Genomic DNA, 22251 nt, shown 5'->3' with positions numbered 1-22251 from the left:
CCTTTATTCTCCATCATGGTTAATGACAGTGTTGTGCACCCAAATGTCTAAATCAGAAACCCAGGGATGCTTAATTGTTTCTCCCTGCTTATCATGTCTAAGGAGTCAACTACAATCCATTCTACCTTTAAGATAAATCTCTACTCTCTTCCCCACTCTCCGTTTACTCTGCTCTTACCCGAGTTTGGGCCCACTGGTCTTGCTGCACTCTGTCAGCGATTCCCTCACTGGCCTGCCCGTCCCGGCACTCTTCTCCAGAATCCATCTGTGCGCTGTGGCAAAGATATCTCCCCCACTCTGGTCTTCTCCACCCTGATCTCTGGAGTGAGAGCCACTCCGCTCTGATCGGCTCTGCTTAAGAAACTTCAAAGGCTCTCCCAATCAGCCCGCAGAAAAACTCAGGCTTCTCACAACTAGGATTCCGCTGCCCTCTTCATCGCTCAGTCCTGCTACCCACTGTCTTCGGTGCTCCGCTTTGGCTGGATTGAACTTCTCAGGAGTGTCCAAATGTTTCTCGGTCCCCTGTATTTACTCCTGCTGTGTCCCTTTGTCCAAACGCTCTTATTATTATTGTTTGCTGGTCTCCCACGGACCCCTGAAGATCTATTCTTAACACATCTCACAAGACCTTTCCCAGCCTTGCTCATCCCCTGGCCCCACTCCACAAAGGGAAACAGCAACCTTTGTTATTACGTTAATCACATTGCATTGTCATTCACGTCTTTCTCTTCTGTGTAGATCAGGAGTTTCCCAGAGCAGGGTCTGAATTCTTATCATCTTTGAAATAGCTCAGAAACTAACTCAGTGTATGCACATTAGATTCTCAGTAAAAGTTTTTCTGAGGGAATGAATAAGCCAACAAATGATGTGATCCAATCTTGTCTTATTGCCACAATGGTCAGCTTCTTCCACTTCCTGGTTTTACTCTCTGGCTGCTTGCAGGTCCTAGAAGATACAGTCTTCTTCCCAAATTGGGGGACTCACTTCTTGCCTTCACGTTAGATGGGGTCTCTCTGCACCCCCCGCCATAGCCAGACTCTGACAGTTCTAGCCTCGGAGGATTCCTCAGTGAACCTCCCTTCTCTAACCTTATTTCTCCTCTGCAGCCGCTCCCCAACTCGGCCCTCCAGCTTTTTCAATGGCCCCCACCCCCATCCACTGCTGGCCGGCTTGGCCGCTCCGTTGACTCTCCCCTGGACCCTCTAAACCCGGGTTATATCATTGCTCTTGCTGCCTCCAGTTTACTCACGGTTTCCTTTCCCTCCACGGGGCCCTTTGTCCAAACATTTTTAAGAATTTCAGGGTGGCAACCACAAAGCAGGAAACCAAGCATGAGCAAGGGTCTCTTGTGAGCCCTGTGTGACTGAGCACGTTGTCATGCCATGCAGGCGGCCCTCAGTTCCGCCCCCCCAGTCCCAGGCCAAAGCCACATGCGGGGGCCAAACTAGGAATACGCGTATATCCATTCTTCAGATTGGGGTGTCCATCCGCTTGGCGTCTCTGGGCCACACCAGAAGAAGAAAAGTTGTCTTGGGTCACACATTAAATACATTGTGACACATAATAAAAAAATCTCACAATATTTTAAGTAGATTTACAATTTCGTGTTGGGCAGAGTTCATAGCCATCCTGGGTGGCAGGCTGGTCACCCCTGCGTGCATCAGCAAGGTGTAGAGAGGGCACGTTTTGCCTGTGTGAGAGCATTGAAAAGAATTTGATGGGATAGGTTAAATCTGAGTAAGGTCTTTAATGAATGCAGATAGGAAAAGGACAGTTAAAAAACTGTGTATGTGTGTTACATACGCATGGTTAAGATGTGTTGTTATTTGGTAAGTAAAGGGTTCGGACTGATGTCATGCAAAAGTTATTTTAAAAATAAAAACAAGCTTTCTCATTACAAGAATTCTGTAGTTACGAAGAAGCCGCTTGTCATTGTTCGCATCAGACGAGCTCAGTGTTTTCCGTGGGTTCGGGGTGTGGGAGCAGAACGACTTTATCCTCTGTTAGTTCCCTGTCACATGGCGAGAGGACAGGCAACAGGCCCTCCGCCAGCCAGCGGAGTCAGCTTATTCATTGAGTCACCCATTTACTAATCCAAACGTTTGTTTATTAACTCATTCCGCACCAGTGGCTCAGATTCAGAGGGTTCCTCAGAGCAAAGGCAACAAGAGGCCATATTGGGGGCTGACCCGCCAGAACCAGAGACGGACTCGGTGTGTCTCTTACCAGACAGTGCCTGCCTCCGAATGAGCCCACTGGACCCTTACGGTGAAGTCAAGCCTGTGCTCGCACATCAGACACCAGCCGGGGTGTGGCAGGGGCCTGGAGAGAGGCAGGGCGGAGACAGGGAGGGCCTGGCTTGGGAGTTGAAGGGATTCTTGACTTCTTTTTGTCTTTCTCTTTCCCCTTCCTCCAACCTAACATTGATTCATGCAGCAGAGGGAAGGTCTTGGCTCCTGGGATTTGCCCCAAGCTGAGCGCGGTGTGGCTGCCGGTTGGTGCAGTTTTGCTCTGGTGCTGGGTCTTGCATTCCTACCACGTCTTCCAGTTTTACAACCATCCCCTCCTTTTGTTCCCAGCAGTCACCTTCTTGGCTAAATATCACATTGAACCATATGAAATTGCCACTTTTGCAGGTCCAGTATTGTCAAATGTTGGCAATTTCGTATGTTTCAATCTCACATCGGCAACGCTATTATCTCCATTATTATTTTCTCAGTGACAGAAATGAGACTCTAGAGAAACCTGAGCAACCTGCCAGAGCAGACATGGGGCTGGACCCCAAGCTGAACTGGAACGTAGTTCCGAGCTGTTTCTGACGTTGGGTGTCCCTTTGCTGGGAATGATTCATCGGCCTCAGGCAGACGCACATGGCGTGGGAGTCTCATGTTAATGGGCTTTAACTCTTATTTTTCTAGCCCCAGATTCAGTAATGGTTCTCTGTTCAAACTCATTCATTTTTAATCAGTGGACTGTAATGATTTGTTACAAATGATCTTTAATTCTCAACTGCGGTTAATCAGAACTGAAAGGCACTTTTCCTGTTATTTTATTTGGATAGGACTCTCAGCGAAACACTTGCCTGCCATTACTTAATCACTTGTTTGCTTTCCCTCTGCACACAGTTTTCAGCGGCAAGCAGTGCTATTTAATGTGGGCATTTTTCTTTTACCCAGTGAACTGCGTTCTCTGAGCCGTAGGTGTGGGGAGCTGAGGGTATGGGCTGCGGTCCTGGCTGCGGTGTCACGCCAGCTGACGCTCTTCTGTGGGCACACACGGCCCGGTGCTGAGGATGTGCCCAGCTGCACATGGGCGATTGCAACACAACTTGGAGCGGTTATTATCAGAGCGCGTGGTGGAGGGGAGAGGAGGTAGAGGGGACGGCACCTAACCCCTTCCTGGAGTGTCAGGAGGTCTTCCTGGAGGAGGTGACTCCTGGAGAATTAATCTCAAGCAGGTAGAAGTTTCTAGGCAGATGCAGCAGCAGAGAGTGAGAGTGTGGGAATTGGGAATATGCAAGGAGTTGGTGTGTGGAGATGAGGCAAGGGAGGGTGGCAGCAAGTGAGGGGGTCAGGGAGGAAGGGGGACAGGGAGGAAGATCATAATTGGGCACATCTTAAACATGAGGGGTTTAAGAAGAAAATTATCTGAGCAGATTTACTTTAGATGTATCTTCTGGGTACAGCATGGAAAATGGGTTGGAAGGGGGTTGAGAGTGGAGGCAGGAAGCCTTGATGGGGAGAGGAGGAGGAGGAGGAAGAGGAGGAGGAGGAGAGACAGGCAGGATAGGCTGGAGTCCAAGTGAAGGCAGCAGCTGTGGGCATGGGACAGGCGGGCGGATTGGAAGCCAAGGCTGGGGGAGAGAAAAGGTGCCAAAAACGAAGTCCTAGTTTTCCTCTCTCAGGGCCGGGGCTCTTGTTCGGGTCCAGAGACCCAACCCTGGAGCTGCAGGCCACAGTTATCCGTAGACAGGAGGGGGCTGCCCCTGCAGACAGGGGCAGGCAGGGCTCCTTCTGGAGCGGCAGATCACCCGAGGCCTCTGGAATCTGGTAGGTCCTCTTCCAGGGATCCTGACCAGCCAAAGGAAACTGAAACTCTTTCCTCTGCCCTCACCAACCCTATGGTCTGGTACTTCCGGTCCTGCTGGGAGTCAGGCATCGCCATGGAATGATGGGAGTCAGGCTCTGGAGCTGAGTGACTCTGGAAGATGACATTCTCAGAGTCGCTTTGTCCTGGAATGGGATCAGTGGTGCCTCAGAGGGAGACGCCCAGCTCAGCTGTGGGACAGGGGAGCCGCCTGAGGTTTCTTCCATGAAAAAAGGACAGATTTCTCTGTCTGCGGCAGGACCTCGCAGCTTCCGAATGCAGGGAGGCCATGTGGAGCCTTCGTTCTCCAGGTGGCACTTGTCAGTGCGATGCAAGGCAGGACTAGATGATGAGGGAATTGCCATGGCAATAATGTGGCCTGGCTGCAAAGCAAGAAACAGAAATCGAACGCAGTAGCAGCTCCCTCCTCACTCTGCATTCCAGACCCACGTGCCAGCTCCTGCCCCCTTCGCTGCCCTTTCTGTCAAAGCACCCATGGTGTGATGTACGGGTATTTTGTCTTCTTTATCTCTGTTTTTTAAGGCTTCGCCGTACTCTCTTTATCCTTTTGGTGTCCTCTATGGCAGTCCTTAAGTCCCTCTTCTCTCCCTTGGTGTCCTGGACCAATAGCTGATGATACTAATTCATGCTATAGTGTGAGTGACTTGTGCTTTGGTTTGAAAGGCAAATATCTCAGGAAGGGCAAATAGTAAGACAGGTATGAACCTATTGATAAAAATGTGAGTTTCAGAAACAAGGACCTGGGTTTTGTGCAGATCTCCCACTCATACCGTGTGAGCAACCGCCTGGCCTAAGGATGGGCCTTCTTGGTTCCGGAACATTTCCAGAAGGGGCCGTGAGGTTTCTGGAGAACTTCAGTCCTGCAGATTGGGGAGTGGGGCAGTCTGTGTTTCTCTTCAGTTTCACACTGAGATTCAGGAGCTCCCGTGTGTCTGCACAGTTGGTTCTCTGTTTCTGGAGAGGGACACCCCTTCTCGTATCTGAGGGTTGGTCCTTCCGTCTTTGCCCGATTCCTCCCCGCTGTGAGCCTCCTCGGACTCCATGCTCAGGCTTCCAGGGGGCATTGCTCACACTTCCATTAAACTCTTGGCACAGAGCCATGTGGAAACGGCTCTCTGTACACTTGACAGTGTGTTCCCCGCGGACTGCGAGCTTCTTTTCAAGGGTTCAAGGGTTCAAGGGCAGGAGCCATTTTTTATTTAGTGATTTTTAGTTCTGGCAGATAGTAAGGGAGCAGTAAATAATTTTCTTTTCTTCCTCTTCCTTGCCCTTTCCCTTCCATTCCCGGGCAGGGGCAAGGTCAGACCACTGTGATGTGAAGTGGGATTTTATTCAGGAGCATCCCTCCAACCTCCCCAAGGCTATAATATGGTATTCATCAGGCCCTCCCTGGGGAAGGAGATTTGAAAAAAAGCCTCTATTTGTGCCTCCAAGGACCTCATAGATGTGAGGTGGAAATGTTGAAGGCATGGTTTCCTCCTAGCCCATGCCGGTGGCCTTATCCTGAAAACCTACCCTTGGGGACCCGCCAGCTTTGGCAGGGCAAAATCTGAGGGTCCGAGGAGGCCCCCAGACTCTGCCTCAGGTTCCTGAGTGTAAACCCAACGTCTAAGACACCAGCAGCCTCCCTGGAGGCTGAGAGGCTGGGTGATCCTGGAGTCCTGACTGCGCTCCGCCCCCCGTCCCCTGGGAAGACGGGGAGACGCGCGCGTGTGTGTGTGTGTGTGTGTGTGTGTGTGTGTGTGTGTGTCAGAGGGTGTGGTGACACAGCGTCCGTGGAGGCCAGGAACTGCAGTGTCCTGCAGTCCCGCCCAAGGAGAAATCCACTCACCCAGAATGATGAGAGTAGACTCTGCAAAACACGAGGTGCGATGACAACCCTGGCTCCTACGAGGACATTAGGACCTTGAGGTTTCGGACAGAGTTTTCAGTTTTGAAGACAGATGCTGGCAAAGAACATAAGCCTTCCTTTCCAGGGCCCACTTCATGTTAATTCTTCCCCAGTACTTCTCTCCACTGAATGAAACTCCCTACCTCTGCAGACTGCGCCAGCACTGAGGTTCTACTCAAGCCACTGTAGCCCAAGGGACAGTGGCCTAGCAGTGACCTTACAGGTAGCCGCTCTCTCTGCTCCAGCCCTGCATTTCCCCTTCCCGCTTCCCACGAGGCCAGGATCTGAGCAGAGCAAGTTCGGACTCCCCAGCCCTGGGCGTGCCCCGGAGGCTCCACTTGGTGGTTCTGGCTTCGCGCTGAAGTTCTGGGCTGCTCCTAGGTGCACTAGGGTCTGAACCGTCAGCTTTGCCTCCCTGGTTTTCTCTGGCACAGATTACCTAAGCAGGCTTAGGTAGCCTGCTTCCCCAGATTTCTTTTTAGACAGTCTACCGAAAAAAGAATCGTCCCACTCAAAAGGACAGTGGTGTCCCACTGGATTCATGCCAGACACTTGGTTGAATGCACTCCCTGTTGAACTGGGGGACTCCCCTAACTGCTTTTCCTAGTTTACGGGCACCTGTAGCAGGGCCTGATCTGCAGAAGTGCCTGCCCAGGCTACTGGCTTGGGGGAGCGACTTGGGGGGCATCTCTGTCTCCGGCTGAGTCCCGTGTCCTCCGAGACTGTGCGGACTGGGGCAGAAGCAGCAGAGGTTTGGCTCCCGGCTCATCCAAAACCCAGAGGACAGTCCTCCGTCACATGCCTGGGAAGTTGATTTTATCATTTTAGTAACCGAGTGCCCCTTAATTGCAGATCCAAGGGAAACGATGACATGGAGCAAATTAAAATTGAACTTGCTTGGAGAAGACAGATGTTTCCGAGCCAGTTGGAAAGACGTGACCTCTGGGTCAGGCCCTCTGAGAGGAAATTTGCTATTTTTGAGGAGGACCTGAGAGCCGCCCTCAGAAAAAATATACTCAGCCTCTGGTCCCGAGGGTCACACCTTTGCCAACCAAGTACCGGGTTAGCCAGTCACCTGCTCCTCAGGAGCCATTTAAAGGAGAGAAGAAACACCACTGTCCACACCCGGGCAAGCCAGGCCTCTATAGCAGGTGCAGAGGCGCCTTTAGACCCAGAGCTTTCTCTTTCCCTTTTTGGCCTGAATTTTGGCTGCTTTCACTAAGGAGAGCACATGCCTCTTAAGACAGGAAGTTACGCTGGTAATCAATGTCCAGCAAACGCAATTAGGGCCCAGTTAGGAGCTCTCTGAGGGGTGCCCTTCAAGGGTGGCGGTCTGAGTTTGGTGATCGCTTAACAACCATGCAGCTGAGACCTGGTAATGAAGCGTTTGTCTCTGTCAAGCTTTGGCCGCCAGAACTTTTTGTCTCCTGTAGATGCAGACAGACTGCGCTCCAAGAGGTAGGAATGGGAAGTGGAGCAGGGAAGAGGCCCAGGCTGGGGAGGGGCCTCCAGGACAAGGAAGGCCAGGTTGGCCGAGGACATCCCCAGGACTCCAGGATGAGGCTGGAACACAAGTTGGGGGTGAAATGCAGGGCCAGGGGGCGGTGCCTTCCATGGCTGATATTCTATAATATTTACTCATCAACATAGTGCTTGAAATATAATCCCTTCATTTTACTACCTTTGCGGGGTTTGGGATGGGTCAGTGAAGGAAAAGAGCCTGGACCCTGCACTTGTGGTTGGGAAGGTCAAGACCATCCTATCGACTTCCAGGCAACAGGCTCCCCTGTGGTTTGAACACACAGGCACACACGAGGTAGCACATTCAGTTCTGGCCCATCCGTGGGGCTGAGAGGAGGACACGGGTGGCCAGCCACCTGCATTCTGCCTGAGCTCTGCCTCACCTCTAACACGTAGATGCTGAATGACCTTGGGCCAGTTATTGGTCCCTCGATGTCAGAATTTCCTGGCTGTAGAATGGAGGCAGTCACTTTCCTCTTAAGTGTGTAGGGAGGATTCGGCAGGGCACCACCACACAGCAAGTCCAGGACCTGGAGCACCACAGTGTCAACACAGGCCTTCCTGCCCTTCCAAGCCAGGGCTGATTCTCCTTCTTTCTGTCCTGGAGCCCTCGGGAAGCCTGGCAATGCCTATGAACCCCTTCTCAGAATAATGGCATAAATGTGTACGATAAAATATATAGGCTTGCCGAGAAAGAGGCATTTTTATTGAAATGCAATTATCAAAATACTGAAAAAAAAAACCCAATTTGCTGGATGGTAATATATAGGCTTCTTTATTAACACAGTAAATAACAAGGTCTGCTGGCAATTCTAATAACTACTGTGATTTTGAAGTAGTAATAAACCTAAACAATATTTCAGCATATCCGCACCAACTGTAATGAGATATAAAAATATCTGTGGTTTCTATTGGTGACGAAATTACAGCTAATGCTATCGTAACTTGTTGCCTGTGTTCAAAAGGAGAGGAATTGCTAGGTTTTTGTTGGAGCTTGGGGAAACTAATGATGTAATTTTCCCCATTGCGGTCTGTGGGCTCTCCGAGAACCCCAGGCTAAAGACCATCACTGTGCGACTTTGTAAAATAAGTGGTAACCACATTTCCTAAATTTTAAAAATAACTTTCATTCTCTCATTGCGGTAGCAAAATGCAAACATAATAGAGAAGTTAAGAAATATAGATTAAGTAGCAAAGACAAAGGAGATAAAAACATGCCCCAGAGAAAACCACTGTTAACACTTGGTCTAGTCGTCTGAGTTTTCGGACGTGGAGTGCATTGCTGATCTGCCATTCGGCTGCTGAGTCTGCGCCATCCAGCCCCGTAGGTCGTAGTGGAGGGTTGTAAAGGCACAAGGGATGCTCAATAAGGAACCAACTCAAAGCACCGTGAGTGTAGGCTGGAAGCTACACAGAGCCCAGTGATGGAAACAGACCACACGCTCTTTACAGCACAGCTACCCCCAGGCAGGGCAAAGGAAGCATCAAGAAACAGAGCCAGGCAGCGGTGCATTGTTTCTTGTGGCTGATCAGTGTTCCACTGCACACCTGTACCACCCGTCCTTTATGTATGTGGTCACCTATCCAGGGACACTTTGGCTGCTTCCATGTCTTGGCTGCCATGGATAATGCTGCAGTGAGCACAGGGGTGAAAATATATCTTTGCAAATGAAGGTTTTCAAATGTTGAGGGTAACTACCCAGAAGAGGGGTTGCTGGGTCATACGGTAACTCTACTCTCAGTTTTTTGAGGGGCCTCCTTACTGCTTTCCACAGTGTCTGTACCAGTTTACATTCCCAGCCGTTTGCGACAACACGGATGGATCTTGAGACTCTCATGATATAAGCGAAACAAGTCACAGAGAAAAAAGTTGAGAACCATATGATTTCATTGTGGGATATAAAAGCGGAAGCAGCACATGAACAGATAAGAAAAGCATCAAACGAAACCTCACAGACACAACAGTGTGGTGGTGACCAGAGGGAAGGGGTGGGAGTAGAAAAGGGGAAAGGGGGCCAAATACACGGTGACCGAAGATTTACTTTGGGTGGAGGACACACAGTGCAATATACGGATGATGAATCATAGACGTGTGCACTTGAAATCCATATATTCTCATCAACCAATGTCACCCCAATAAATTTAACTTAAAAAATCTGTTAAATTAACTTGAGGCAAAAAAAAAAAGAAGAAGAAGAAGAAAAGAAACAGAACCAGAGCCAGAATGCCCCAGCAGCCCAGCAGCCCAGAGGACCCGCGGGCATCGTCCAGCCCCACCCCTGGTCTCTGATCTCTCCTTAGACCTGACGAGTTCTCTCTCGTTGGGATCATGAACTGAGAGTAACGGACGTTACCCAGTGGATGAGGGATACTGACGCGCTCTGCTCCACACCTGCCAGGCATGGGGATCAGATCCCTGAAACCTACAGGTAATAATCCATTTGGAAATAGTGGTGATGGTACAGCGCTGAATCTAGGATGTGTCCCCACAAACTCAAACATCTGGCCAGCGCGGACCCCACGTGATCCCCGGTGGGGACGCAGTCTCCAGGGTGAAAGGATGGTCTGACGCGTTCAACAGTCTCAAGTCAGCTGTAGGAGACTGGAGCCTTGGGGTGGCTTGTCTAGCCCCCCTTCAGTGACGCCTGTGGAGAGCCCCACCACGAGTGGGTCAGAACAAGAGGCCCCACCCCAGCTTACTTTGCCCAAGATTCCCCCCAAGGGCTCAATCCCACCTGCCCTCCGAGCAGTGGCGAGGCTCTGGGCCCCCTGCCTGCCATCCCTCCTCGTGTGAGAACATGAGGTTGTGAAGCTGCCTTCACCAAGTTTAGGTCTTGCTGCAGCTCTTGGTTAGATCTTCTGGGAGGTGGAGCCAACAGGACTGTAGAAACATCGGAAAAGCCCCTCCCTTTTCTTCTCCATCTGGCTCAGACCGTAGAGCAGCATTCTCTTCTGACCTTCAAACCCAGACCTTCCTGGGCAGGGAGGGTGTTAATGAAATGCTCCCGGCATCATTGGCGTGGTTGGTAACTGTGACTGCATGCTCTCCTGAAGGGACCCTGCTTCTTCTCAGCCTGAAGATCACAGCCTGAGATGCCAGGCCCGCCGAGCTCCTGAGTGCAGGGCATCACCAAGTGTCAACGTGTTTTTAATGAAACAGTGTGGGAAGGGCAGCCTGCTCATTTGATTTTCCACTGGGTCACGCAATTAAACCTGAGATTCTGGGAAGGCTTGTACCACCCTGACCATATTTTCCATTAGGAACAATGATAAAGGATAATTATTGAGCCTATCTGTCAAATATTCCAGACACCTGCACCTCTGCTTAATTAATTACTAATTAAGATATGAAAGAACCAGTGTCCCTCACACGTTCTGACTTTATTAAGCATCAGCAAATCTTTTGCTGGAAGGAAAGAAAGATAAAAATTGCCAAGGCTGAGGCCCTCCGTTGGGTTGGAAACCGGAGGAGCAAGACTGACTCTTGGTTGGGGACATTTAACCACATCGTTCAGGTGGTGGAATAAGAGGTAAAGAGAGAGGAACTAACAAGTTTTGAACCTTCTCGCATGCACTGAGTTAAGCCTTTTATATCTATTACCGAAGTTAATCCTCATAGCAGCCCTGTAAGGAAATGTCATTATTCCCATGTTACAGATTAGAAAAGGAACTGAGTACATATTTTTTTTCCAAGAGAGTGTGGCTCATAAGAGCTAGTATTTGAGCCGAATTCCACATGCTTCCATGTGTTGCTCCACGGAGATGCAAGAAGCAACGTGTTTTCTCTGACCCGTTTTCTCTCTGACCTTCATCGTGGTTGAGGAAGGGAAAAAGCATTTGTGGTAGCTGGCCTTTAGGACAACCCCCAATGAATTCTTGCTTTCTAGTATTCGTCCCCTTGTGTTGCCTCCTTCCTAATTAAATGCAGACAGTCTGTGTAACCAGTGGGGTGGTGCAGAAATGATGGTAAGGAAGGTCATGAAAATCACTGTAGCTTCCACCCACCTCTCTTGGGTCGCTTGCCCCTGCTCGCCCTGGGGAAAGCCAGCCAGGCTGCGAAGGCACTCAGGCAGCCCACGGAGGCCCGGCTGGGGCAGCCTCCTGCAATCCCAGTGCCACACAAGTGAGCCACCTTGGAATCTGATCCTCCAGCCCCTGCACGTTTTTCAATGGCAGTAGCCCTCACTGGCATCTTAGCGGCAACTTCACGTGAGACCTTGAGCCAGAACCACCCAGATACACCACTTCTGGATTCTTGACCCACAGAAACCACGAGGCAGTAAATGTTTCTTCAAGCCAGTGGGTTTGGGGGTAAGTGGTTCTGCAGCCACAGGTAATAATTTTGTGTTCATGAACTTTCCACGTCTTGCCAGTAGCAATGGCTCAGAGAAATCCTTCTAAGAAACGTTCAGATTTGGTGCCTGAAAGTAGAAGCCGTGAACTGCAGTCATTCCTGCTCCCATCAGGCGGGCGAGCTTGTGAGTTTGGCAGCCAGGCATAGGTTAGATCACCGGTTGCTGCCGAAATTCCCCGCTTTCTCATCAGGACGACTAGGTACAATTTGTTGGCCATTCACAATCTGGACTGCTGTGAGAATTGAGAAAAAACATCAATGGACAGTACTTTAGAATATTGGGCAGTTTTATGTAGGGAGCTGATCAGCGTCCTTGCAATCACGAGGCTATTTACAGGAAGACGGCCAGCAATTTGCAATAAACAACCCTGAACCAACCAAGTACCAGGGTGTACGCAGGATAGCAAAATGAACTGTGCCTTGAAGTGTGCAGGTTTGAGTTGCTGCATCTCACCTGGCCTGGCAGCGTCTGTCTTCTGCCCATGATTCACTGGGGCCAAAGGGGGAAAATCACAGGGCTTTGGGGGAAATCTGTGCTTGGGGCTCACAGGGCCCCCTGGGCTGTACTCTGCACTGCCCAGATCCACAGGGCCTGCCTGGGCCATCAGAGCAGGGCCCCTCACCCGCCGTGAGGAAGTCCAGCCCAGGCCCTTGGGCTCCTGAACACACACATTGAGTAGGAGCAGGATCAGCCCCTGATGAGGAAAGAAAACAGAACACACATGTTCGGGCCATGTTTCACAGGGAAAGTACTTTTTTTTCCAGTGATGAGCTGTTACGCTTTGGCCCCAGGAGCAGAATGAACAAAAGGTTGGGCACTTGGAGGGAAGTACAGGTGAGTGAGGGGCGCGGAGAATGGGCAGCAAGGACACCTCACTGCGCTGAAGTTGCTGGGGAGCCCGGCTGCCTTGCTCTTCAGTCTTGTGTTGCACAGACACCTCTCGGGTTCCACGTCCCCACCCCCTCTGCTCCCCCACCCCCGCCGGAAGTGTGTTAGACTAACAGGATTTGGAAGCACTCGGTGTTTGTCTCTCGCCTCTGGAACTTGTTGCCGCAGGCACGCTTGCCCACAGTGTGACCCACCAGCTTATAACCAGGGGGAAAGGAGTTATGATGTATTATTAATTCATATATAAATATAATCATCCTTTCCCTGCCCTCCAGTTATATGAAAATCTACTCCAAGGACAGGCTTCCATGTGATGTCTTTTCAGGGTGGCACGGCTTGTGCCCAAGTCAGATGGGTCGCTTCGTGAGCCGGTGCCGAATGCATCACGGGGGCCAGCATGCTGGGAGCGCGCTGAGCCTTCTGCTGCCACAAGCAGTGGTGGTGACGTCAGGGAGGCCAGCACAAGCCTGCTCGAATTCAGCCTGGCCATCGTGCAGGGCACAGTTTGAACCCTCTTTTAGTTTAAGCCGGTAAAATGGAAAAGCGTACCCAAGACCAGGCACCGGAGCCCCGCAGTCTAGTTCTGATTCTCTGCATACTCCGCGTGTGGTGTGTGCTTCCCTCAGTGACTTCCTCCGGTTGTAACCGCCAGTCCACGTCCCTCTCCTTCGTCGGCAGAGGCTCCGCCCTCTTCTGCGCCCAGTGCCTGGCACACAGTGGCCGCATCCTGAGTGGCTGCGCCCGTGACCAAACACCAGAGTGCATTTACTCCCACCCACACACGTATGTCTGTGGTTATATGAGCATGAGGGCAAGTACAAAAGTCCCCATTCCATGCTGTCCCCATGGGGTGGAGAGCGATGTGGACGGTGCAGGAGGAGGGGAGGTGCGGAGAGGCAGGCAACACAGAAAAAAAATAAGGCGACTGCACTAAAAATGCCTGGTATCTGATACGGTCTTTGTGTAGGTCAAGTACAGGTATGTGTGCATCACCAAATCAGGGGAAAATGATGATGTATGTATATATGTTGAGACAGAACACATCACAGAGGATTTCAGTTAAAAGCTGTAAACAAAATACTCCATGTATCTGTATGTTTGTGCATAATTAGGTTTAAAGGAGCACAAGAGAGGGTGGGTGTGGTGGGTGCTGTTTAGTGCCCCCAAACAGAGGCACTCAACACCCCCCTCTGGCTGCTAGGAGTGTCGGCCCTGACAGCCCACAGCTGAGCTCCTCTTCAGGGGTCGCTCTCAGCGAAAGGGAGGTGCTATGCCTAAGGTCGTGGCTGTCCCCTCCCCGGGGAGGGGAGCAGCTCACATGCAAAGGATGGTGGGGGCCAGAGGCCAGCTCCCGAGTTCCTCTGGCCAGTCCCGCTCCCTGTGCTCCCTCCCCCAGGGGAGGAAGTCCCAGGTATCAGCGCGCCCGGTCCACCTTTGTGCAAAGGCACCGTCTCAGTCTCCTTCTCGTGAACCTGACTTCGGACAGCTCTGCAGGAGCTGTTCTTGTCTGTCCTTGTCTGTGAGGGTGTTACCTGAAGGGCTGGGATTGGAGGGAAAGAGTGGACTTTTTCTGTGTGTATCTTCATCTGAATCCACTTATTACGATGAGCACGTATTACTTCAATAATTTTAAGAACGCCACAGAAAGAAATTTAAAGTGAAAAATATAACTGGGAGTTGAATGAAGGAATGACCATGTCTACACCTCTCGTTGGAGAAATGGCAATGAAACAGCATGTTGAAGGTGTCAGTGTTTAATGACCTAAAGAGGATTTTGCCATCCCTTTGGGTGACTTTTGACTTAGTTGTTTCGAGAGAGATTGGATGAGCTTTCCTAGGGCGAGGGCACCTCCCGCCACCCCCCACAGAGACGATGAGAAGAAATCGGGTCAACAGGTGGATGCAGAAAGGATGGGGGTTTAACTTCATGGAAAGAGAGGTCGTGTAATGTCAGAACTACCTGCTAGGAAAAGAGGCTGCAGATTTGGGGCAGCCGCTGTCCAAACGACACTGTCCAAAGGGCCTGCCACTCGTCGGATTGGCGAGCAGCCGGTTTAGAACTGGAGTGAAAACGCACCCAGCCCTTTTGTAGTCCACACTGCCCTGCCCGGCAGGGAGCAGAATGGAATCTGCTCGCCCTTCCAGAACTAAGTGATCTTTCTACTTCCTCCCATTTCCGAGGTTCCCGCAGGTCCTCCGGGGAAGATTGATTTTTTTCAGGAATAACTTGGACGAGCAAGCCTGCACCTTAGCCAGAGGCTTGCTCCTTCCGCTGTCCGATGCTACTTAATTTTTTGCAAATACACCCTGTTTGGATGCCTCTCAGTGAGACCTCTGAGGCTCAGCATGGCCTTTGGAGAGGGGTTTGTGGGGAGCGAGCCCTCACAGGCAGAACCACCCTGCAGGGGACTGTGTCAGTGGTCCCTGGGAATCGTGTAGGGGCACCTGGCCCAAGTTCTATGTAGGAGCCATACTTAATGAGACTCACAAACTGCAGCCACGGAAACTCCCCATTGCCATAGATGTTGCTGCTGCTTTGAACTGCTCTGTGCTGACATTGTAGTTGGGACAAGAGCTAAGAAGCAGTGAGCCGGACCGAGTCTGCCCTTGTGGGGTTAAGAATCCAGAGTGAGAACAGCTCAAAAGAAGATCTTCACAAAGTGGTGACCTTTATGTCTTAGGAAGTCCTCAGAGGTTAAGGACATCAGAGGGCCCTGGGTTTAGGGGGGATGAGTGGCCTCCCGGAGGAAGTGTCAAGCTTTTGTCACATCAGACCACCTAAATGTGGGACTATAGCCACCCTCAAAGATCTCAGAGTCGATTTGTTACATAAAACACCTTTCTGGACTTACCATTCTGTACAGTTTTTTGCCTTAAGTATTTACCACTTTATTGCAAAGCTATTAGAATGCATAAAAGAAAATTACTGAAACAAATAGAACTCTCTGGAGAGGGGCAATAACGTAATAAATAAGAGTTCGCTTTAACCTGGCTGCTGTTGGGGGAGCTAGGGGCAACATTTTCCTTTCTCCTTCCCTTCCCTCTCAAAATTGAAATCAGCACTGGGTACCTCCCTGGGTGTCGAAAAGGTGCAGCACTGGAATGGAAGGGGAGACCACGGTTCCTTATTTTGAAACCACAAATGCATCTCTTTCCTCCCCATTCCTGTTGCAGGAACCCATATCATCATAGCCTCGTGGAGGCCCGGTTCGTGTGGGCGTTAGGATTAAAGACCTGCAGGGAAGAGAAAGCATCAAAGAGCCCATCACTAAAGGTACCATTTTCTGAACCTTTTATTACCTATCATCGCAAGGCCCAGTGTGAGGCTTTCACTGGTCATTGCTCACTCCTGGGGATTTGAGATTCTGTTGTTGTAACAACAGCCTGGGGTACGGTCCCCCTGCAATGAGGTGGTGGGGTGCACTAGCTCCCTGGGCTTCAGGTCACCTTGGAAAAGGCTGGGGAAACCAGACGCCAAGGTTCGGGCTTCTCGTAACATATTTCTGAAGTGCATTTCATGATGTGGTTGGTAATAAAAGTGTGTTACTGCACTCAGCCCCTCCACGAACTTGAACTTGATTCTCTAGCCCAACTGCACCCACACTAGGCCTGCATGAATCAGGCGCTAAATTATTCACCCACTTGACTTAACCAATTCTGGAGTTCCAAGACCCAAATAAGCACACTGAAAAAAAAATATCCATCTCTTTATCTTTATCCGTAACTATTTATATGGGTAAACGAGAAAAAAAACCTGTCATTTTATTTCTTTTAATTTAAAAGCTCTCCTAATTCCGTCTGAACACTGCATATATGTGTCTAAAGAATTTTTGGGTTGAAATGGTAACGTCTAAAAGCAGTCCGTGGGAGAAAGCGCTCAGGGTTCGCAGAGCTGACAGGCTGACAGGCACTCGGTGACCCTGAATAGCTCTCCCTGGTGCTGAAACTCCATAGTCTGAATTGGGAACTTTTGAAACAAGTGAGGCCCTTTCTCATTGCACAAAACAGTGATAATACACCCACCAGCCTTCTCCCTCCATTTGTTCATGTGATCACTAGTTTGTTCAGGAAGAAACTCATTTCCTTCCTCAGATGCACCATGCACCCATTACCCATCACTGGATAGTGGTAAGAAGTCCCACGTTGAAATCAACCCAGAGTGTCCTTTGGGACATCCTACCGTACCTGGGGACACTTGACTAGTGCCAAGGCCATTTAAAACACCTCTGAACATACAGACTCACAAGAGACATCATTGAACCAAGCTGGCTATCAGCCATTCACACTTAAGAGCGAATTGCTTAATTTCCTGTTTCCAGGCTAATAGCTGGTGGACACTAAGTCCCCTGCAGCCAAGCGGAGCTGGCACAGGTGGACCATCTGGGCAGCAACTAGAGGTGGTTGTCACGAAAGCATCACTGGAAATGTGTGAAGGCAGAGATATGTTTACTCATCAGCACTCTGCTCAGACAACGTACTTGTGCAGCTAAAGAGTATTGGACAAACCATTTGCGTAAAAAGATGAAGGTCCCCCTGCCCCCAAAGAGAAACTTGCTTAGACAAAAATAGTGCTCTTGACACTGACTTCTGAATGAGCTGAGTTCAGTGGGAGCATGAGACCTAGGGTGCTGCCATCCTCTAAATCGATGTTGAGTAAATATTTAAGGAATATTGGTGTAAAGGGGAGACCAGTTATTCACTAGACAAAACACCCACGTATTGTCATCAGCACTGGCACCTGAAGGTTCTGATGAAGGGATGGGGAGGGCAACAGAGGGGCCCAGGACCCCACCTGGGGGCCCGGGAGCCCTGTGTGCGGAGGGTGGGCAGGAGGAAGAGAAACCTCGCCCAGGTTCTGGAGCGAGCCCAGTCCTGCCCCAGGCCTCCCGGGGAGCAGCCTGCAGGCTGAGTCAGTGACCTGTCTGAAAGGCGAGGGCAAGCCCGATGTTTACAGCAGGGCCTGGGATGTCCCCGGTGACACTGTGATGTGCGATAAGAAATACATAGTGGTCTCCATCTTGTTTTGGGCACAGAGCTTCTGGAACCCTTGACCTTTCCTAAGTGCGATAAGAGAAGTAAAAATGTATTGATATTTATAACAAGCACCTTTCAACCACCCCTATGTGGACGAGGTGATTTTCAGAAATCCCCTAAGGATGGGGGCTGGTTGCCTGGGGACCCAAACATATAACTGAAGGGTTGAAATTTTCTGTCCTGCCTCTCTATCTATGGGGCGGGGAGAAGGGCTGGAGATTTCAGTCACCAGTGACCAATGATTTAATCAGTCACCAGAAGGTCAGGGTTCACAGAGCTTCCATGAGAACAGAGAGGCTCCCTGGAGTGGGAGGGGTCTTCATCAGGCTGTTCACTTGGGCTGTTGATTTGTGTCCTTTAATAATATCCTTTGTAACAAACCGGCAATCTAGAGAGCAAGCCAGTTTCCTGAGTTCTGTGCGCTGCTCCAGCAAATTAACTGAACCCAGAGAGGGGGGCATGGGACCCTCCAACCTGTAGCCAGTCACTCAGAAGCATAGGTGACAACTTGGACTTGTGGCTGCCATCTGAAGTGGAGGACAGTCCTGTGGGACTGAGTCCCCAACCTGTTGGGTCTGACGCTCTCTCTGGGTAGAGTGTCAGAAGTGAATGTTGCAGAGAACCGCTTGGTTTGGGGGAAGATAAAAACCCACATCAGAACTGGTGTCAAAAATCAGATTTGTCGTCCCCGAGCACATGAGCGCCATAAACACACCAGGGTGAAGTTCTCTTTCAGCCTGGGCCTGGTGGAGGTCCCTTCAAACCCAAGCTGGATGTGAGGGGCCTCCCTGAGGCCAGCTACCAATCGCCAGTGGTCCAGGCAGGGGTCCTGCTGGCCTCCTGAGGGTGGGCCTTCTCAGAAGTCTGCAGGATGTGGTGTTCAGAGGTAGTTCTCAGAAGCATAAGCTGCTGTCGGTCAAATCTCACAGCCACTTCCCGGAACGGAGGCTGGTCAACTTTCTCTGCCAAGCCTTGCCACACGTGTGCAACTGACTTCACAGAGAGCGTGGATTGTCCAGAAAAGCCCTCTCCCCTTGTACTTACAAGTGGCCGTTCACCAGCGTGGTTTGTTGTTGGAGGGGCAGAAGTCACAAAGAGGAAAGCCTCCGGCTGTCTGCTGGCTGCTCCGCCCCTCAGACAGAGGGGCGCTTCCCAAGCTGCCTCCCTCGGCCTGCTGCTCCCCTACCTTCGTTCCCCATGCATTTGAAAGCAGCTTATTTTAAAAGCTGATTAGATGAGCCCTTAATAACATTAGAGTTTAAATGGCCCCAGATAGGCTTTCAGCCTCTTGCCAAATTAAGATAAATGTGATATTGGGGGAGCTGAGCTCCCAGCTTGAGGGCTGCTCTGGACCGCAGACGGCTTGGAAGCACTGCTTGTGTGTCGAGTGCTGTTGACTCAGCTCCGACTCCTGGTGACCCCGTGGGTGAGCGGGGTGGGTCTGCCATGTCCTGTCCTCCCTCCACAGCCCTGGTCAGCTCCTGGGGACTCCTCCCTGTGGCTTCTCTTATGGAGACAATCGATCTCGCATTTGGTCTCCTCTTTCCCTTCAGCCTCCTGTTTTCCCCAGAATTATTGTCTTTTCCAAAGAACCCAGCTTCCTTATGACACGCCTGAAGGAGGAGAGCTTTGGTTTTGTCCCCTCCAGGGACGTTCCAGGCTTCCTATGCCCTGCACCCCTTGGTGGTCTTTCCAGTGTCCACGGTGCCCATTGCGCTGTTCTCCAACACCGTATTTGCAATGAATGTGGCTTTGTTTCCTATCAGCCTTCTTCACTGTCCAACTTCCACGTCTGTACGTAGTAGTTGAGAACAGGAGGGTGTGAGTGATCTTGGCCTTGGTCTGTGTTGACACATCTTTGCTCTCGGGGATCTTCCCTGATTCTTCTGTCGCTGCCCCTCAGAGGCTCAGCCTCCTCTTGGCTGCCGTCTCCACGGGAATTGATGACTGAGTCGAAGTGAGCAAAATCTGTGCCAATTTCAGTGTCTTCATGGTCATGGTAAAGTCATGCATTGCTTCTGCAGTCATGATTTTGTCTCCTTGATGCTCAAGTGCAGCCATGCTTCGGCACTTTCTCCTTTCACTTTCCTGAGAAGTTGTTTCAGAGCATGCCTGCTTTCTGCCAGTAAGACGGGATCATCTGCATCTCCTAAGTTATTGCCATTTCTTCCACCAGTTTCCAGTCCGCCTTTCTCTGAGTCTAGCCCAGTTTTCACAGCATATGTCCTGCACATGGATTACACAAGCAGGGAGATGCGTCCCTGGCTGACTCTGTTGCCTGTAGGAAGCAGTCTTCTCCTGAGTTTCTCTGCAGCCTGAAACTGGGTTTGTGTGCACCAAGAAGGTCTCTTTTTCATCTCTAAAGGTCTAGGATTCTGTGTGTTGGTGTGTCTTCATGAGCATGCATTTTCAAGGAAGAGTAGGTTGAGGACAAGGGGCCCAGGGCAGAGCTAAAGTCTACCTGCCGGTCTACAGGAAAACTTCTGTTTGTGCTCCCACACTTGCTGATAACTTTCAGTTCCAGGCAATAGGCCTTTACTGAGCAACTACTATTTACTCAGTTAATGTAGCATTAGTGTTGTTAACACCCGACTCTTTCTGAGAATAATGTTGAATGATCGGAAGCACAAATGCTTCATCGTGGTGGGTGTGTTCAGCTCCCTCTATAACTCTTACAGGTGGGTTTCGTGCTGGGGAGGGGAAACGCCCTTCTCAAGCCACTGAAGGATGATGACAGCTTTCCCACGCAGTGCTCTTCTGTAGGTTTTCGTGGAGGTTATACACGGAATGACAAGGGGCGCGGTGGGAAAGGGAGCGTAAACGTGCTGTTCGATGCAGAGGTGAATGGATTTTTACCAAAAGTCAACAAAACCTCCCTTGTCTTCTCTTTCCCATCTTTTCCCAAACCAAACCAAACCAAACCAAACCAACCCCCTGGTGTTTTTAGAATGAAATCTCGAGGTTTTTAAAAACATGGCTTGCGCCTCTGATGTGGTCATTGCAGACATGCCCCTGAATTTAAGCTTCCTTTTAGAATTTAACCAAAGAATGGCAGTTCGCAGAGCCTTTCAGAAGAAGCGAACCCTTGAGCTTCAACCTTGGGTTTGCATTCTGGGCGGGGGGGGAATATCTGGTCTGCCATGTTTCCCTGAAGTGACACTGAGAATTCTAAGCCTCACAGGAGAATGGTACAAGGGGGGACCCTGGGCCTGGGCACAGCTGAGGGTACACCTGCTCCTCCTGCCCGGGTCCTAACAATCTTCAAAACTCACCCAGTTTTCAGGGACCCTTGTGGAAGAAAAAACCTGTAGGCCATTTAAGGTGTGGCTTGAATGGATTTAAGCAGAAACTGTCCTTTGAATGTGAATGGCCACTTGAGCTGTCTCCTGAGAACAGAACAGGTTTGAAGAAGATCAGTGAAGAAGGACTCCAGACTCGCACGCAGGGTTTGACTCGCTCCCAAAGCTGAGACCTACTGGCCTCTGTCAGGGCACAGCCCACTGGGGCCCCCATGCTGCTCAGCCTCCTGGAGGGTGAAGGGCAGAGTTCAGGGGGCTCGGCAGGGCTCCCATGCTCCTTTGCACAGCCATTCGGTGGTGCTAAGCATTTATCGAGGGCAGAGTATTGAAGAGGCCATTTCTTAAAAAGTTAAAGGATTTCTCAACATTTATGTGTGTTTTCTCTCCATATCTAGCCGTTTACGTAGGGAGCATGTAGGGGTGTTGGGTGGGTCAGCTGGCAGTTTGCAGGCAAGGCTGCCTGGCCCTTTGCTAAGCCTGGGGTCGAGCTGAAAGGACTCTGCTTGCTTCTTCTCCTCTCTTTCTTGGAATGCCTCTTGCTTTGTCCCTCTGGGGCCAAAGTGTCCCTGCCCCTCGCAAGGCAAACCTTCCCACAGAGTGAACGCTGAGCCCCCTTCCCGCCCACTGCAGCAGACCCTTCCTGCCCTCAGTGGGTCCTCACTCGCATTCGCTCAGGGCCCGTCGGTTCCTTCCCTTCTTCTGATCACCGTCTCCATGAAAAGAAACAGCTTTTGCGTGCTTTCATGACTCTGGACCTCCTTCTTTTATCTCACACTCTCTGAAAGCATATTCCGCACTCACTGCCCATCATGTGTTTACCCCTTAATCCCCCGGAAAATGGTGAAGCCTAACTCCCCACATAAACGATTTGACTTAGTTCGGTAAACTTGCGTGGATCACCTGCTGCGTGCTCTCCAGCCTGGATGCCGACCACAAGGAGGATGCACTCTTAGAAGGCAGCCAAGCACACCACCCTCCCCAGGCCACAACGCTTGTGATAGGTGGGGTGAGGGGTCGTGTGCTATAAAGGGGCAGGAAGCATCAGCCCTGTCTGGGGGCAGAGGACAGGAAGAAGAGCGCTGTAGCAGCTCTCCAGACAGGTGGGGAGCCAGGGAGGACAGAACAGAAAAGAAGAGGAGAGGCCCAGTCCAGGCGG

At 50.8% G+C, this 22251-nt stretch overlaps 1 protein-coding gene across 3 annotated transcripts in view; it reads left to right on the top strand.

Annotated features, from left to right (window-relative positions):
* Window positions 1-2166: 2166 nt before the first annotated feature.
* Window positions 2167-22251, top strand: part of TNR (tenascin R) — a 173665-nt gene continuing 153580 nt past the window's right edge. For 2 of the 3 annotated variants that reach the window (XM_053663733.1, XM_037145574.2), the window contains exons 1-2: window positions 2167-2309; window positions 15937-16036. The gene's annotated coding sequence lies outside the window, so the exon portion shown is untranslated. The remainder of the gene's footprint in view (window positions 2310-15936; window positions 16037-22251) is intronic. The other variant, XM_053663732.1, reaches the window with a different exon arrangement.

This window comes from Artibeus jamaicensis, unplaced genomic scaffold, assembly GCF_021234435.1.
Source record: "Artibeus jamaicensis isolate MK-2021 breed Jamaican fruit bat unplaced genomic scaffold, CSHL_Jam_final contig_327, whole genome shotgun sequence".
Taxonomy (NCBI): Eukaryota; Metazoa; Chordata; class Mammalia; order Chiroptera; family Phyllostomidae; genus Artibeus; species Artibeus jamaicensis.
This window is presented reverse-complemented; position numbering and strand designations above follow the sequence as displayed.